This window comes from Monodon monoceros, unplaced genomic scaffold, assembly GCF_005190385.1.
Source record: "Monodon monoceros isolate NGI ecotype Baffin Bay Population unplaced genomic scaffold, NGI_Narwhal_1 Super_Scaffold_3, whole genome shotgun sequence".
Lineage (NCBI taxonomy): Eukaryota > Metazoa > Chordata > Mammalia > Artiodactyla > Monodontidae > Monodon > Monodon monoceros.
In genome coordinates, this window is record NW_021703780.1 from 33,402,425 (window position 1) to 33,420,950 (window position 18,526).

Sequence of the window (18,526 nt, forward strand, 5' to 3'; positions counted from 1 at the left end):
GGGTTAGATCTTTTACTCCTCACAGGGTGCCCATGGAGTAGGTACTATTATTATCCCCACTTTGCAGAAGAATAAACTGAGGTAGAGAGCAGTTACATGACTTGCCCTGGAACACACCGAGCTTACAAGTGGTGAGAGGGGTGTTTGCAGCCCGGCAGTCTGACTCCAGAGCTCCTGTTTTTGGTCTTTTCATCACGGCCGCTGGGGAAATGCAAGCTTAGCAGGGTGAGTGTAGACGCTCATGGGCGAGAATGAGTGAGCTTCATTTATCCATTCCCTTTGTCATTCAACAAACATGGATGGAGCACCCACTGGGTGCCAGCTCTGGGTCAGGGGAAACAAGGGGACTCGAGGAGCTCCCATCTGGAGGAGAAGGCAGACATGCAGGTGCTGAATCCCCTCGCTGTACAGTGAGCACCCTGAGAGATGGGCAGAGGAGGGAGTGTGGAGGCCAAAGGCCGGCTCCTGGGAAACCTTTTCCAGGAGGATGGGAGATGGAGTAAAGTCAGCGAAGGAGACAGGGCAAAGTGGTCAGAGAGCTTGCAGGAGAGTCAAGGGGGCAAAATCAAGCCCACCCCTGACATTTGCAGGGCCTGGGAAATGCAAATGGCTCCTAGCCTGCCCCTCCCCCTTTCTTTTCACACTTTCAGCTTGTCCTGCAGAGTGAGGGTCTCCTATTAACGGAATGCATGCACATTCCAACCATAAACCCCAGCTCCGTCCGTGCTCTCCACCTGCAAACAGCTGCCCGTAATTGCCCCTCAGGGCCTGGGCACACGCACCCGTCATGCTTCACCCTCAAGAGGACAAACCAAGGCAGGAAGCCCTTGCAGGCTCTGGAAGTGGGCCTTGAGCTATTTGGGCAAAGATGCCCAAATATTGGGTACCTGGAGCGTGGCCTAGAAGACAAGTCACGTGCTCCGGGGGTTGGGTGGGGGGGCATGCTCTTTGGCCTCATGAACTCCTTATTCTGTCAAGGACTCTGGTTGTCTGGGTCTAAAGGTCATTTTGCAGACAATTATGGAAGCCCTAAGAAGAGGTTTCCTCCGATGTCACATTCTCCAGGGAGGTTGAGTGAACAGGATTAAGAAAAGGCCACTGCCCGAGAAGGTGGCCCTGGGCTTGGTGAGAGCGGAGTCTGTGTAGGGCGGGGTGTGCAGAGATGTGGGGTGAGTGTGAGGTGAGGGATGGGAGGCAGAGAGCACAGAGCTCTCTTTCAAGAAATTTGGCAGAGAAAGGAAATAAAGCCGGAGGAAGGGAGCGTGAGGGGGAGGGAGACGAGAGGGAACGTTTGTGTTCCTTGGTGTTTAGAAGGCAGTAGACAGGAATATGTTTTAGTCGGAGGGAAAAGAGTCTGTGGAAAGAGAGAGAGGCTGAGAAATCAGGAGAAAATATGTCCAGGAAGGATCTTTTTAACTCATCAGACAGGGGATATGATGGCCTTAAAAAAAAAAAAAAAAAAAGGAAGGATTCCTCTTTCTCTCAGTGACGACGGTGGGAGGAGATTGAGAGATTGAGGGAGCCCTAGCTGGGGGGGGTCTAGATTGTCCCTGAAATAATCCACATTTATCAAACACCCATTCACTATGTGTCGGACACTGTTTTAGGGTGCTAAGCATATAAGATCTTACCCATATCTCACGACAGTCCTTAGAGTCAATACAATTATTGTCCCCTCCATCTGACCATAATGAAAATGGGGGCACCAGGAGGACTAGTAACTGGCCCAAAGTAACACATCTAGTTACTAGTGACCTCAGACTTAGGCAAAGGGGCCTCCGACCAGGGATCTGCAGTTTCGAAGGCTCTGCATGTCGCAGCCACGTGGGAAAAGAAATTTACTAACAGAATGAGACTTCAGCCTCTGGCCATAATGAAGTGACAGGGGCTAGGTTTACTCTCCTGCCTTAAAAAACTAGGACTCCAGACAAAATAGCTGAAAAATGATTTTCAGACTTTGGACAAAGGCAACACGGGACTGGTCCCTGGGGAGAGGGAAACAAATGAGGTGAGCCCTGTAATTAGCCCAGCTCCCCGCCCCCGGCAGTTTCCAGGCTTCAGTGCAGGGAGGAGGGAATGCAAACAGAGCTTGGATGTCTTGCTGATTGAGAAGACATATTTAGAAAGGTGCTAGAAATTCACAGGCCAGAGTCCCAGGGAAGTGGAGCTGAACATATATCCAGAGATCTGCAGAGGTGTCTCCCTGAGTCTGGCTGAGCACTGATTTGCACACACATGAAAGGAAAGGCTAGGAAAAGAGCCACTGAAGGCAGAGCAATGCCTGGAGCTCACACAGGGCAGGGATTAGTTTGTGTTCCCATCAGGCAGAGTGGAAAGACCTCTTAATACACGGGGTATCGAGTACAGACCTCAGAAGCGTATCCCCTTAGCACAGGTCTAAATTAACCTTCGACTAAGAGCTACTCTGTATCTGTCCTAAAAATCTTAAAAGCAAGCCTCAAAAGTATACATCTTACTTCAAGTATGTTAGCTATGTGCCAGAACAAAGTCGCCAGAACAAAGTCCAACACTGCTTAAAGGAATGCAACAAACTCCTACACCAAACAATGGAAAATTCACAATGTCCAGCATCTAATCAAACTTCAGACCAATGGCCCTCATGAACATAGATGCAAAAATTCTAAACAAAACTTTAGCAAATCAAATCCAACAATATGGGGGCTTCCCTGGTGGCGCAGTGGTTGAGAGTCCGCCTGCCGATGCAGGGGACGCGGGTTCGTGCCCCGGTCCGGGAAGATCCCACATGCCGCGGAGCGGCTGGGCCCGTGAGCCATGGCTGCTGAGCCTGCGCGTCCGGAGCCTGTGCTCGGCAACGGGAGAGGCCACAACAGTGAGAGGCCCGCGTACCGCAAAAAAAAAAAAAAAAAGAAGAAATCCAACAATATATAAAAAGGGTAATACATCATGACAAAGTGGGGTTTGTCTCAGGAATGCAAAGTTGGTTTAATGTTTGAAAACCAATCAATTGAACTTGCCATATTAACAAATGACAAAAGGGAAACCGTAGGATCATTTTAATAGATGTAGAAAAACTGACAAAATCCAATATCCATTCCTGTGAAAAACTTTCAGAAGACTAGGAATAGAAGGGAAAGTTTCTCAGTCTGATAGAGAACATCTAGAAACAGGGAATTCCCTGGTGGTCCAGTGGTTAGGACTTGATGCTTTCACTGCCATGGCCCTGGGTTCAATCCCCGGTTGGGGAACTAAGATCCCATAAGATGTGCAGAGTGGCAAAAAAAAAAAAAAAAAAAAAACAACTAGAAACAAACAAACAACAACAGCAAAAGGACACGCTAACAAGTAGAAAGGTATGACCCACAATCAGGAGAAAAATCAATCAGTAGAAACAGATTTAGAAATGAAGAGATGAAGTAATTAGCAGAGGAAGACACTCAGATAATATAATTGTGCCTCACTCAGCTGTCTCATGTATTCAAGAAGGTAGAGAAACATATGAACATGGTCAGGAGAGAAACAGAAGTTATAAAAAAAACCCAATTGTAATGTCCAGAAGTGAAAAGTATAATATCTTAAACAAAAAAATACACTGAATGTGATTAAGAACAGATTAGACACCGTAGAAGAAATGATCAGTGAATATGCAGATACAGCAGTAAAAAACGTCCCAAATGAAGCCCAGAGACAGAAAGAAGAGGGGGGAAGAAAACATAAATAGAACATCAGTGACATTTGAGATACTACCAAGTCATCTAACATATGAGAAATTGGAGACCCAGATTGGGGCAGGGAAATAAAATATATATATTTCTCCAAAGGAGAAATAATGATAAAAAAATTTTCAGGTTTGATGAAAACTAAAAACAACAGAGCCAAGTGGCTCAATGAACCCAGGCAGAAGAAACATAAAGCAAACCACATAAGAAGATATAATAATCAGATTGCTGAACACCAGTGAGAAAGGGAAAACTGTAAAAGCAGCCAGAGGGAAAAGAACCCATCTCAGACAGAGGAACAAAGACAAAGAGTGACAGCATATTTCTCGTGAGAAACTGTGCGAGCCATAGGACAATGGAGAGATATCCTAAAAAAAAAAAAAAAAAAGAAAGAAAGAAAAGAAAAGAAAGAAACCATCAACCTAGAATTCTATACTTAGTAAAAATATCTTTCAAAATGAAGGCAACCTACCTAGACTTTCTCAGACCTAGAAAAACTGGGATCTGGAATAGTCAAAGCAAATTTGAAAAGAAGTAGAAAGTAGGAAGACTTATACTGATTTCAAGACTTATTATAAAATTACACAAAATTCAGTGACTTTTATATTTTTCTGTCTGTCATCGTAGAAAAAGCATAGCTCTGTGTACACACGCTTACACGTTTTTGGTTTTAAGGAAGATATATTTGTCAACCTAGGAGGCTGGAACTTTTTTAATGTAATGGTTTGTTAGCTTTATTTGCAGCTTTTAACTCTCAAGATATGGAACTGGGGAGTCTCCTCTGCACTTTTGCCCTGGGCTGCAAACATGAAATGTGGGAAATGTAGGTGATAGACCCCAGACCTCACCAAAGTGGTCTGACCCCAAGTGCTCCCCACTGCACCACACTGCCTGCTAGTAGAGAACGGGGAGAGTATTGGGGAAGAGTAAATCACAACTGTATAGCACAGGGAACTCTACTCAATACTCTGTAAAGACCAAGTGGGAAAAGAATCTAAAAAAGAGTAGATATATGTATATGTATAACTGATTCACTTTGCTGTAGAGCAGAAAGTAACACAACATTGTAAATCAACTATACTCCAATAAAATTAATTTAAAAAATAAGTAAAATAATGGGACTTCCCTGGTGGTCCAGTGGTTGAGAATCCGCACTTGCACTGCAGGGGACATGGGTTCGATCCCTGGCTGGGGAACTGGGATCCTGCGTGCCGTGCGGCATGGCCAAAAGCAAAAAAATATTAAAGTAAATAAACAAAATACTGTATTCAAAAATAAATAAATAAATCGATTCCCACTATATTTCAGTAGGGGGGAAAAAGAATAAAGCACAGAGGAGTTTCTGAAAGAGGCCTGTGAAGATGCCAAGGAATGTCTGTGGGAGTGGAATTTAATGTACAGGAGGAAAGTTTAATGGGTGAAGGAGGTAAGGGCGGTGGGGATGCTGAGGGCTTTTCTGGGGACAACAGACTCACTGGAAGTAGGGTTATCAGGAGAGAGCTTGTAGCCTGGAGCTGGGAAGCACTTGGGTTCTGACCACTCTGTTGAGATGATTCTCCTTACTTCAGCCAATGTTCTATTACCCTCAGGAGTGGAAAGCCAGTTCACTTGATGATTGTAAAGATAAATGCATGAGGGCTTCCTTCCCTGGTGGCGCAGTGGTTGGGAATCCGCTTGCCAATGCAGGGGACACGGGTTCGAGCCCTGGCCCGGGGAGATCCCACATGCCGTGGAGCAACTAAGCCCATGCGCCATAACTACTAAGCCTGCACCCTAGAGCCGCGAGCCATAACTACTGAGCCCACGTGCTACAACTACTGAAGCCCACACGCCTAGAGTCCGTGCTCCGCAACAAGAGAAGCCACCGCAAAGAGAAGCCTGTGCACTGCAACGAAGAATAGTCCCTGCTCGCAGCAACGAAGACCCAACGCAGCCAAAAATAAATAAATTTATTAAAATAAATTTAAAAATGCATGAGAAACAAAGCAACATACTACGTTCTGGCAAGATACTTTGCCTGCCAGATACCACTAATGCCGGGCCAGCAATAGCTAGCAGTAGAGCGTGTTAGACACAGGCTAGCACTAAGCCAACATCTTTCTCTTTGATGGTATCAAAAGGATTAAAAAAGACTCAAAGTGCAAAGTTACTTTTTAAAATATATTTTAATTAATTTATTTATTTTTAGCTATGTTTATTTATTTTATTTTGGCTGTGTGTGGGGGCTTTCTCTAGTTGCAGAGAGAGGGGGCTACTCTTCGTTGTGGTGTGTGGGCTTCTTGTTGTGGTGGATTCTCTTGTTGCAGAGCATGGGCTCTAGGTGCGTGGGCTTCAGTAGTTGTGGCGCTCAGGCTTCAGTAGTTGTGGCACACAGGCTTAGTTGCTCTGCGGCATGTGGGATTTTCCTGGACTAGGGATTGAACCTGTGTCCCTTGCATTGGCAGGCGGATTCTTAACCACTGCGCCACCAGGGAAGTCCCAAGCAAAGTTACTTTTTGCCATCAAATCATCTCTGGGACACCAGTGATACAGCCCGCATCGTCTGGGAAACATTGCTCTGGGCCAGACTCCTGAGGGTGCAAAGCCGAGTGGTCAAGCCAGACTTCCCCATCTACCACTGACCTAACGTTATGTGCTGGTACCTTGTCTCCAAAGACAGGTCCCAACAATCTCTCCCATCTCTGTGCCATGTCGCTCCTCCTACCAGGAGACAGAGGTTATCTCCACTCCCGTGAGTCTGAGCTGGCCTTGGGACTCACCTTGAACAACAGAATGCACCAGAAGTGAAGTGTGCCAGTTCTAGCCCAGGCATTAACTGACGGCTTCTGCCTGGACTCCTTGGGGCCCTGGGCTGCCATGCGAGAAGCCCACTTTGCTGGAGAAGGAGGTCCAGCCACCACAGTTGAACTTCCAGCTGAATGTAACCCAATGAGTGCCCCACTACCGCCGCAAGGAGCACAGGTACTGCCCAGCTGAGCCCCCAGAATCATGAGAAGTAAATAGCTGTTCTTTTAAGTCACTACGTTTTGGAGCAGTTTTTACACAACAGTGGGCAACTGACCATATGCCAAGCACCCCCAACAGCCTTACACATGTTATTAATCCTTCCAGCATCCCTGGGAGAAATGTTACCTTTCGCTCCATTTTACGGATGGGAAAACCCAGGCTCAGAAGGGTGACATCACCATGCCCGCGGTCTCACAACTAGAAAGTGCCGGAGTGTAGACTGGACCTAGTCTGTCCAACTCCAAGATGGGCAGGACAAGGGGCTGGCTGGGAGACTGGGGGAGAACCCGTGTTCCCATGCCAGGAGGGAGAGAGAGGTGCCGCCCAACTTGCTCTCATCCAGGACCGTTCTGGTGCCCTGGCCAGAGTGCAGCCGGCTGAGGAGGGCACTGCAAGATGGAACAGGAGGCCAGGTTCTGCACTGGGGGTTAACGTGGGGAGAAAGAGGCTCCGTGACCAGGAACTCTTTGACTCAGACGGATCCCAGCCCCCCACCATGCCTGGGACACCACCAGACTTCACATGGTCCCGATTGGATACTATCTCTGAGACAGTCTCCTAGCTTGTCCAGCTTGCTAACCCTGGGACCCACGTGGCCAGCCTCCTGTTACCCAGTGCCCATGCTGTGATGGATACGGGGCTGCCCACTGTGGGCATTTCCCTGGCACACAGAGGTCCCTCCTGCCTGTCTGCTGGCATCCTGCCAAATAATCTTTTCATGTCACGAACTAAACCTGAAATTCCCCTCCCCCCCTTGATCCTGGATGTTTATATGGCCGAGAGGGGACATTAACGACACTAGTATCTCCTCAGGCCCGTAGAGCCCGCACTGTGATTCAGAGCTGGATGCCCAGGGGTCCCTCCAGGCATCTGTTTGCATGAATTTACTAAGAGACAGGTGGGCATTCCTTGGAGGCCTGGGAAGAGAAGGGATGTTTCTGGTGCCATAGCCTGGGACACAGCAATACAGGAGAGGAATGACGTGAAATCAACAGAGGGGACTGTGGAGTGTCGCTCTCAACCTCCAGTCCACCCTTCTCTGGAGATGTCAGAGAGCTGAAAGCCACATTTCTCAGAACTCGCTGGCAATAGGGATCCGGGTGCAAATTAGTTTCCCCCTAATGTAGGTTTACTGGGTGGTATTTGGAAGCAGCAGTGAATGCCCTTTTGGGCTGCTTTGGCTCCCGGGAAACGTGCAGGAAATGGGCCATTTTTCTGCTGCAGCCTCCCAGGGGCCATTCTGTAGCTTCCTGAGTGTTGAGAGGCCGGTTTAGCAGAAGCAGTAGCAGCTTCCTGATCCCTGGATGGCAGCCATGGGGTGTGATCTTGAACTCTGTGCTCCAGTGGGGCCTCAGAGGGAGAAGTCCCTGGTGGGTCCCAGGTGGTCACCTCCTCTTCTGGGAGACGTCGTTCTCCTGACTTGGGCAGGGCCACACCTTTCTGGTAGGAGCCACATCTCCCTCTGCCTGGACGCTTGTCTTCTCTCTTCTTATTACCTCTCCTCCCTCTTTCAATCCTCTCCCCACGAGAGCAGCTCAGTTTCCAAACTGTCACTTATTCTGTACATTCGAAGGTGCCCCTGGGCTTGCAGGAGGATGGACAAAGAATCCAGAGGTTGACAGTGTAGCCTTGGAGCTGTCACTCACCACCTGAGCCCTGGGGAACACGCCCTTTCTTTTGTGGGCCTTGGTTTTCTAACCTGTAAAATGATAGGGTTGAAATGAAAGTTCCCTCCCAGCTTGAACCTACGATGATCCATTCCACAAACACGTAATTGAGGGTCTGCTGTCTGACAGGTACTGGGCTGGGTGCTGGGGCAACAAGATGAATGGGGCCTGGTTTTTGCAGAGCTCAGCTTCTAGAAGACAGGCAGGTGAATAAGCACGGAATTAAACCATAGAGGGCTATGTGCTGTGCCGTGGTTGAAAGAATAGAGCTCTACTAGTCTTGTGAAGAAAACATCAGTGTCCTGGCTCCCTGACCCCCACCCCTACCCCTCCACCCCACCCCCAGTCCCCCCACTCTCAATTCTTTTAGATGATTCCTTTGAGTTTTAGCATCATACATATCTGTAGAAAAGAGACTTGCATCGCTACTTATTGACTTTTCAGTTTTTGTTTTCTTTTTTTTTGTGGTACACGGGCCTCTCACTGCTGTGGCCTCTCCCGTTATGCACAGGCTCAGCGGCCATGGCCCACGGGCCCAGCCGCTCCGCGGCACGCGGGATCGTCCCAGACCGGGGCACGAACCCGTGTCCCCTGCATCGGCAGGCGGACTCCCAACCACTGCGCCACCTGGGAAGCCCGACTTTTCAGTTTTAAGTGTCAATTAAGTTCTCACTTTATAAGATGTAGATTAAATTCCCTTTTATCCACCCTCCCCATTATAACCTTCCCCAAGAACCCCTTCTTGTCTCCCCATTCTCCCAATATGGTTACATCATCCTCTTGGTTAAATGGGATCTCAGTGTCTTCATTTTTATGACTGAATGTTATTTACAGCTAAACCATGTAGTTAGTATATTATTACTATTTCAACATTTTTTTCTCTCTAGAGTGAGCTGCCCTTTTTTATTTGCTTAGTTTTCCTCATACATATTAGTGATTCAGTCTCTAAATCTTCCCTGGTAGTGTGGATCTCATCTCAATATGTCCAAATTTTAGGCATTCTGTGCATTTCATCTTCTTGAAAAAATCTCTCCCAGAGCCCTTTCACTTCTCCAGGAGGACCTGCTTGCTCTCTACTCCTGGCACGGATCCTAACCTCTCTCTTACGTTGATTTTCTGCTTTCTTTTTCTTGTGTTTGGGGGAGGGAACACATCCTCCACCCTCCCGCTGTGAGAAACGGTAAATGAGAGTTGCAGTTTGGGGAGAATCTGCATGTCTCAACATGTTTTTATTTTACAAATTAATAGTTTAGCAGGGTATGGAATTTTAGGTTGGAAAAAAGTCTCTTAGAACTTCTACGGCAATGCTCCATCATCTTCTATGACTGTGCTGTTGAACAACCAGTGGTGTTTTGAATCCTGATCCTTTCATGTGACTCATTTTCTCTCTAGAAGTTTGTAGCATCTGTGTCTCCAGTTCTGAAATTCCATGATGCTGTGCTTTGGTGAGGGTACATTTTTATATGCTCATTGGCCTGTTCCGTTTGGAACTCATGTTCATCAATTCTGGGAAATGTTCTTGAAATACTTTTTAAGGGATTTTCTCTTCTCTGTTTTTTCTGTTTTCCTTCTTTGTTTTTGTTTCTTTCTTTGCTTGCTACAGTTTGGGAGGATATCTTTAACTGCCAGTCTTCCTGTTTAATTTTCATTCCTCTTACGTTTTAAACTTCTGAGACCTCATTTTGTTCTCTGAATGTTCATTTTTATAGCATCTTATTCTTATTTCATGGATGCAATATCACATTTCTCTGAGAATAAATAATTTTTTTAAAAGTTTCTTTCTGTCTGCATAACAATTTCCTCCAAATTGCTTTCATCTGTTTGTTTTGACCTCTGCTTTTCACATTAGATGCTTTCCTTATATGTCTGTGAATCTTTGGGTTTCTGGACTTTTTTTTAGTTTATTTAGTTTATTTATTTATTTTTGGCTGTGTTGGGTCTTCGTTGCCGCACGCAGGCTTTCTCTAGTTGCAGCGAGTGGGGGCCACTCCTTGTTGCGGTGTGGTGGCTTCTCTTGTTGTGGAGCATGGGCTCTAGGTACCTGGGCTTCAGTACTTGCAGCACGTAGGCTCAGTAGTTGCGGCACACGGGCCCTAGGGCTTGTAGGCTTCAGTAGTTGTGGTTCGCGGGCTCTAGAGAGCAGGCTCAGTAGGTGTGGCGCACGGGTTTAGTTGCTTCACAGCATGTGGGATCTTCCCGGACCAGGGCTTGAACCCATGTCCCCTGCATTGGCGGGCAGATTCTTAACCACTGTGCCACCAGGGAAGTCCCTGTGTTTCTGCTGAAGCATGAACTCTAAAAGCTTTGCAACTTAGAAACCCTTGATGTCCGAGTCCTTCACCCAATCCCCTGTAGTGGTCCTGCCTCTCCTACATCAGTGTTTCCTCCAGCCCAAAGGCCCTCCATTTTACTCACTCCAGAATATGCATCTCCCATCATCTACAGTGGTACAGGGAGGGGAAGGGACCTGCCTGCACAGAGTAGGGGAGGGATCTGGAGGACTAACTGCTCCTTAAACTGACTTTCAACTAGTTTGCTTTTTTTTTTTTTTAATAGACTTTATTTTTTAGGGAAGTTTTAGGTTCACAGCAAAATTGGGTAGAAAGTATAGAGAGTTCCCATATACCCCCTGCCCCACACATACCCAGTCTCCCCCGTCATCCACATCCTCAGCCCAGGGGACATTTGTTACGACTGATGGACCTACAGTGACATATCATTGTCCCCAAAAGTCCATAGTTTACATGCAGGGTTCACCCTTGGTGTTGAATGTTCCATGGTCCCATTGGGTTGGGACCAATGTATAAAGACAAGTATCAACCATACAGTCTCACAACGAGTATTTTCACTGCCCTAAAAATCCTGTGTTCCATCTATTCATCCCTCCCTCTTCCCAGCCCCTGGCAACCACCTACATTTTACTTTTTAAAATTCACCTTTAGGGCTTCCCTGGTGGCGCAGTGGTTGAGAGTCCACCTGCCGATGCAGGGGACACGGGTTCGTGCCCCGGTCCGGGAAGATCCCACATGCCGCGGAGCGGCTGGGCCCGTGAGCCATGGCCGCTGAGCCTGCGCGTCCGGAGCGCGTCCGTTGCTCCGCAACGGGAGAGGCCACAACAGGGAGAGGCCCGCGTACCGCAAAAAAAAAAAAAAAAAAATCACCTTTATCCCTACTTCTAGAGGTAACCAAGGTAACCCATGCCAACCCTCCCCTGAGCTCTGGGCCCTGAGTGTGGAGCGGGGGAGGCAGGGAGGTTGCCTCTCAGCTGCCCTCTTCGCTGGCTGAGGACTCGGCTTTCTCTGCCCATCCTCTCTCCAGCTTCTGAAACTTGTTGCTGTTGTCTTCTCCCTTGAAACTTGTCTTCTCCCTTGTCCTTTTTTTTTTTTTTTTGCTGTGCCGTGCATCTTAGGGGGATCTTAGTTCCCCAACCAGGGATCTTGCAGTGAAAGCGGAGTCCTCACCACTGGACTGCCAGGGAATTCCCTCCCTTGTTCTATTCTATTTGTTTCTATGAGTCTACACCCTAAAACAAGTCCCTCTGCTGTAGTTTAGCAGGGCTTCAGATGGCTGGAAGGGAAACGCATGAGCTCAACTAGCCACCTTTAATTAGAAGCTGCTCCAGCTGGATTTTCTGTTGTCACCTCAAATTCAACTTGACCCAGACACCCCTCCCCCACCCGCCCCATCTTCTCCTGCAAAATAAGCTCCTTCTCTTAGGAGATCCTTAGTAGGTTCTGATTTCTGCCAGTGGCTTCCGCTGCTCTGTTACCTAAGGCTTAACACCATAGGGTCCTCTCCGCACCTGTGCGTCCCTTGCCTCCTGTTCATGAAACTAGTCTCCCCTCTGGTGTCCTTCCCATTTCCCCTCCTCTGTTCACAGAGGCGGCCAGATCCAGCCTCTCACACCCAGGCCTGAAGGAACGGCCTGTTACTGATCTTCAAGCACCCTCCCTTCACAGTTAACCTACGAAATGTCTTCAAACAAACTTGCCATGGTCATGTCATTCACGGCTCAAAAATATTTTGTCTAGAGTAAAAAGTGCCAATTTCAGAGTTAGGTAGGGGAGTTTCTACAATATGACTCCTATCTGCCTCTCCTGGCCTCATACTCCTGCTAGGACCGCTGGGCATGGTTACGGCCACTCTGAACACACTGGCCCTTCCTGACTCTGTTCCCTCTGCCTGCACACCTTTCAAGACTCACCTTAAATGCTGCCTCCGACACAAAGCTTCACAAGTTATCCCGGGGAAGTTGCCAACACCCTCTTCTGTGTTCCCAACCTCAAGTCGAATGTCCTAGTGCCATTTTTCTTTCTTTCTTTTTTTTTTTTAATTAATTTATTTATTTTGGCTGCACCAGGTCTTAGTTGCGGCATGCGGGATCTTTAATTAGGCATGCGGACTCTTAGCTACGGCATGCACGTGGGATCTAGTTCCCTGACCAGGGATCGAACCCGGGCCCCATGCATTGGGACCGTGGAGTCTTACCCACTGGACCACCAGGGGAGTCCTGTATTGCCATTTTTCGGCTTACATATCTGTCTGTCTTTGGGGTTCTCTGAGGGGAGGGACTGTGTCTTATCCATCTTGTACATTCAGGGCTTAGCTTGGTGCCTAGTATACATTAAGTTCTCAATAAATGTTGAACGTATGAATGATTGACTTTATAGTTACACTTCATTATTTGTGTCTATTCTTTTCTATGCTGCTGCCTTCATTATCACCATATTAATAACCCTTTGATAGGAAGATCGTTTTAATAATTAAACTCCCTGCAAGTGTCATTAGAAGGACCTTCTTTGTACCAAAGATTGTTCACAGCAAAAGGGAAAAGAGTATGTTCTTTCTGCATGTTGCCTAGCTTCATTTATTATTTTACATATCCGTGTTCTTTCTCCAGCTGCTCTGTAAGCCTCCCGAGGGCAGGGCCTGTGCCTAGCTCTTCCTTCCAGCATTCTCCATAGCACCCAGCACCAGCCTAGGTAGAGAGTAGGGGCTCAGTGAAGATTTGTAGATGGAACGTGTGTGCTCTGAGTGGCGGGGGAAGGATAAGTGGGCCGGTCTGGGGTGACTCTCTGATGTGGAAGCAAAATCGGGAAGCCCAGCTGGGCCTGGGTCAGGCCTGGGAGGAGGGAGATGGCAAGGGCAAGCGTGGACCATGGGAGAAGGCATCTGGGAGGAGCCCATCACAGCCAAGTGTTCTTTGGGAAGCAGGGAGAAGAGGGAGATGAGGAAGGAGGGAGAGGGAGGGAGGAGAGGAATGTGTGTGAAGCGAGTGGCAGTGGGGTGGGAGGCGGCCAGTGCAATGGGGGAGGAGCTAAGTGGGTGGGAAGGCCTCCAGGCTCAAGGCCTCAGGGCAATTACTTCACTCTAGGGGCTGACCAGCCCCGGTCCCCCCACTCCCCTGCCTCCCGTTCGCCTCCGGAGCCCCACTTTGTAGTGTGGGCATCAGAGCCACCTTCAGCTTCATTGCTGCTGAATCTTTCCTGCTCCCTCCGTCCTCGCCTCCCTCCCTCCCCTGGTGAGTCCCATGACCGATTCCAGACTCTCCCTCCCAAAGGGAGCCCCACCCCCCTTCCTGAGCAGCTGTGGTCGAGTCCTGGGGGAGATACTGAGAAAGGAGATGTGAGAAACACCTAATCCGATGGAGCAAGGAGGGTCCACTCACAGGCACTCATGGGAGAATCAACCCGAACCTCTGCTGCCCTCTCCCCACCCCGCTTAAATATGTATCAGAAAACACAAAATCATTACAGCCGAGAAAACTAATAGCAAAACCTTTTCTTGACATTCCATGGCGGTGTCTCCTCCCCTCCACCTCTGGGGTCCTTCTTCTCTCTCTCCCTTTGCTGCTAAACTCAGTGAGAGAGAGATTCCCCCCTCGCCTCTGTTTCTGCTCCACACAGGGACTCCTTCATGCAGCTCTCCTGTGCTCTTCCTCTCCTCGGAAACTATGCTGTCCTAGGGTGCCAGGGGCCTCCTGTTGCCAAGTCCATGTTGGTGTCGGTGGCATGGAGCCCGAAGCTGTCCCTGGCCTTGCCTTCCGTGAGCACTGCAGCCCTGCTGCTGCAGAGCCCCTGCCTTGGCCTCGGGACCCCCTCTCACCAGTTCTCCTCCCTCCTTGCCCCCTGACCATCTCTGTCTTCCTTCACAGCCACGCCTCTTGCCCCATGACCAGATGTGGGCCCAGATGTGCTTCACCAAGGTCCATCTCTCCAGCCCCGCTGCACAGGGCCAGCTGGCCATCCTGCCCCTCCCTGCAGGCCCAGTTGAACATCGAACCTCTTCCTTGGCTCTGTCTTGAGCCCAGAGAGGGGCCGAAATCATGAGATTTCTTCCTCTGACCCAGGACCCGAACCTTGGAATCATTCCTCTTTTGTTCTTAAATGAAATATTCCAGCCACACAAAGGTACAGGGAATAATGGAATGAACCCCTGTGTTCCCACCAGCTGGCTCAGGAATAAACCATTATTGATATACTTGAAGCCCCTTGAGTACCCCTCCCCATGGCATCTCCCCTTCCCCAAAGAGGCAGCCACCATCCTGAATTTGTTATTTATCATTCCTACAAATTCTTTAAATGTTCGCTACATGTGTATATGCCTTACATGATATATAGCATTCATATGCATGGCTTTAAGCATTATGTAAATGGCAGCACTATGTATCTTTCTTCCATCTTCTCCCCTTCAAATGTACCCTGCTGCTGACCAGTAGCTCTGGTGTATCCCTTTTCTCTCTAGTCTAATATTCCATTGTGAAAATGTGCCACACTTGACGTCTCCCCGTCCTGTGAATAGACATTTCAGATAACACTCAGCTGAGGTCATTCTGGACCTCTCTTCTCTCGTGCAGTCACCTGGTCCCAGTTTCTACCCTGTTGTTTAAAAAGCTTCCTGATACCATTTTCCAAAGCAACCTCCCTATTTGGGACTCCTTCGCCTGTCACCTGGACAACCCCAGTAGCCACCTAATGGCCCCCGCAGCCCCAGCTTAGCCCATTCGCCCCACAGCTACTTTCTCCCCTCACCTGATGTCAGTCGGTTCCCCTCTGCTCTAAACCCTCTCCTGAGCGCTGCCCCTGGCCCCCAGCCTGGACTCCCAGCTTGCCTTTGGACCCTCCAACAGTCACTCCCACTGGCTTTCCAGTATCATCTCCCAGTCCTGCAGCCTCTCTGGCCTTCTTGACTCTCCCCTAAATGCCCTAACCCATCCCGCCCCTGCTTTCTCTGGGTGGTTGCCCCGCTTGTCAGGCTCTCCTGCTGAGCCTTATCTTTCCCTCGAGGCTACTACAGTGCCATATCCTCTCTGAGAAGCCTCCTCTGAACACCTCTGCAGGCCACAGCCTGGCGTGATGGAATCACGGATTTCGCCCCTGCCAAGCTCACTTATGTATTTATTGAAGTACCAGACTGTCCCCCTCTGATGTAAGCTCCTCGGTGACATGGGCCACAAGTTTGAATCTTCAGCAGCATCGCTGCTGACAGGGTATCAGGAGGCGTGGGCCCGTATGCATGCTTCACATCCACGATTCCATTTAATTCTCCCCTCGATCTTCTGAGGGGTCAGGGATTCTGATCACCACTTTATAGATAAGGACACTGCACCACAGTTCACGTGCCGGGGGCCTAGCCCGGTGCCAGAGGAGGTGAGTGTGGGGCGGCAATGACAGCAGTGGGCTGGGTTTCTGCCAGTCCACTGGCTTCTCTGCCCCTGCCTCTCTCTCCTCACTCAGCCCTTTGTTTTCTGCCACGTAAACCTTCCCAAAGCTCCATCTAGGTCTACCTACAAGCTTAGAACGTTTCTCCTCTCCCCGCTTCCTACCCAAGTTTCCCCCTCCCAGCTGCAGCCTCTCTTCCAGGGAGTCCTCCAGGAGCGCACTGGCCTCCTCACTCCCATGGTAATCGGCATCCAAGACCACATTTTGTTAACGGCTATTATGTGCTGTGGGCCTAATATGCACTAGACATGTTTTGATATGCTGTATAATTAGTCTTCTCAACAAGCCAGTGAGGATCGTCCCACCCGAGTCTACAGACAAGGAAACTGAAGCCCAGGGAGGTCAATAAGTTTTCCCAAGGCCACAGAGTCAGCAAGTAGCAGAGGCAGGATCTGAACCCCTGCGGGCCCTGAGTTATCTCCCCTGCAGTCCTTGGCACTTGGCTGATCACCGTCAGTTTCCCAGCCAGAGAACCGGCTCTCTGAGAGCTGAGTCCCGTGCGTCTCTGGCGTCTGCCCACCCGTGTTCCTGCGTTCGGCCTGCTCCTGAGCCCAGGCAGTGCCCTATGGAGACAGTCTGAGTTCCAGGTCTGAGAGCAGGAAGGGCCCTGACCCCTAGCAGGGGTAGAAGCCTTCTACTCAGGGCCAGGAGCTCCAGAATGCCCACCCCACCCTGTACCAATCTTGCTAATTTGACCCATCTCCCAAAGGTGGCCAGTGCCCCCTCCCCACACCCCCTCCCCGGCCCCTCTTGGGTAGGACAGAGGGCCTTTCAGCCTTGGCTGCCACCGTGACCACCTTCTTGGGAGGGGCTGTTTTTCTAAACTTTTGAACCTGAGGTGGAGGCAGACCGCAGGCGTGGAGGGGACCTGGGCCTGTGTGATGGGATGTCACTGTGACTACCGTGTGGTATGTGTCCCTGCCCTGGCTGGCCACAGGATAATTGCAGCCTTTCAAGATGGAAGGGACTCTTGGTGTAAACGTAGCTAGCTAATTAGCAGCACGTGTGTGTGTGTGTGTGTGTGTGTGTGTGTGTGTGTGTGTGTGCGCGCGCACGCGCGCGCGTACGCTTTGTGAATCTGCAGCCACTCCCACCCCTGCCCAGGGGCCTCTTTGCCTTCACTGCTCAGACTCACTCCGTTTTCCAGCAGAAGGCCCCCCAGTACCCCCCTCCCAGCCTGATTAGTTTTATAGAGCGTTTCAGCCTTCTTTCTCTGGTTCCCTCTGTCCCTCAGTGACATTCCAAGCCCCAACTTACCTCATTCTGCCTAGAGAAGAACAGCATCTGGGGAACTCTGAATTCAGGGCCTGATTCCTGGCTCTGAGGCACTCTGTACCTCAGTTTCCCCTTTGGGAGTCTCCAACAAGGGGTGGGGGGCAAGCCAAAGTGTATAGCGTCACTAGAAAGCTGAGACTAAGGCACCGAGCTGCTGTCTTCCCTTCCCCCACTGCAAACCAGATTCCTCATTCACAATGCTTCATCTGTTAGCCTCTGAGTCCCTGAGTCTCAGTTTCCTCATCTGTCAAATGGGGATAATAACAATATCTAACTCAGAGCTGTTGTGAGGATTACATAGAATATAGGGCTTCTAGAATAGTGTGTGGTATGCGATAAGAACGTTAAATGTTAGTAATTATTGTTACCATTAAAAACCTTTACTGAGCCCTTTGTGGTGCGCAGTGTACTAGGCTCCAGAGGCGTCATCTCTCCAGATCCCGCTCATCTCTCTTCTTCTATTTCTGCTCAGGGTGCTTCATACGTCACAAGTTGGAGGGGGTCTGGAAGCTCCCAAACAGCAAGAGGAACCCTTTTCTGCCCTAGGCTAGAGACTGCTCTCGGGGACATGGGGTTGTAGGGCCGTGGTTGTCACAGGAAGTTGAGCGCCCTCTCCCCACACCCCCACCTCCCATCCTCCCCTGGAGGGCAAGTTTGCCCAAAGAGGAGCAGAAGCTCGGCTTTGTCTGAAGCGCCCTCTGCTGGCCATCGGCGAAGGCCTTGGTCAAGGGCAGCGAGTTAAATAGAAGGTTGGGAGAGAGTAGAGCCTTCTGAATGTGAAGGGAAGGGGACTTCTGCCCGATGCAGAGCCCACAGTGCCACCTTCTCACCCTCAAAATGCCTGGCTTGGAGTATTTTTTTTTTTTTTAACCAGCCTTCTCTCTCCCCTGGTAAATGCTGAAATAGACCAGGGCAAGCAGCCAGCCAGAGCTAACCACCTGCCCCGCACAGGACAGTAGGAAGGAGAGCAGCTAGACAGCATGCAGAACTTCCTGACAGCAAAACATCATTGGGGGCGGGACGTGGGAGGCGGTGCTTATTTAGAAGAAGGTAAGGGGAGGAGTGTCCCGCGTGGGATCTGTCAGATCAGAAAGGAAATAATTGTTGAGTCTGTACTCAGAAGATAGAGGCCCACAGCAGCCTCCTGTTTCTCATATTG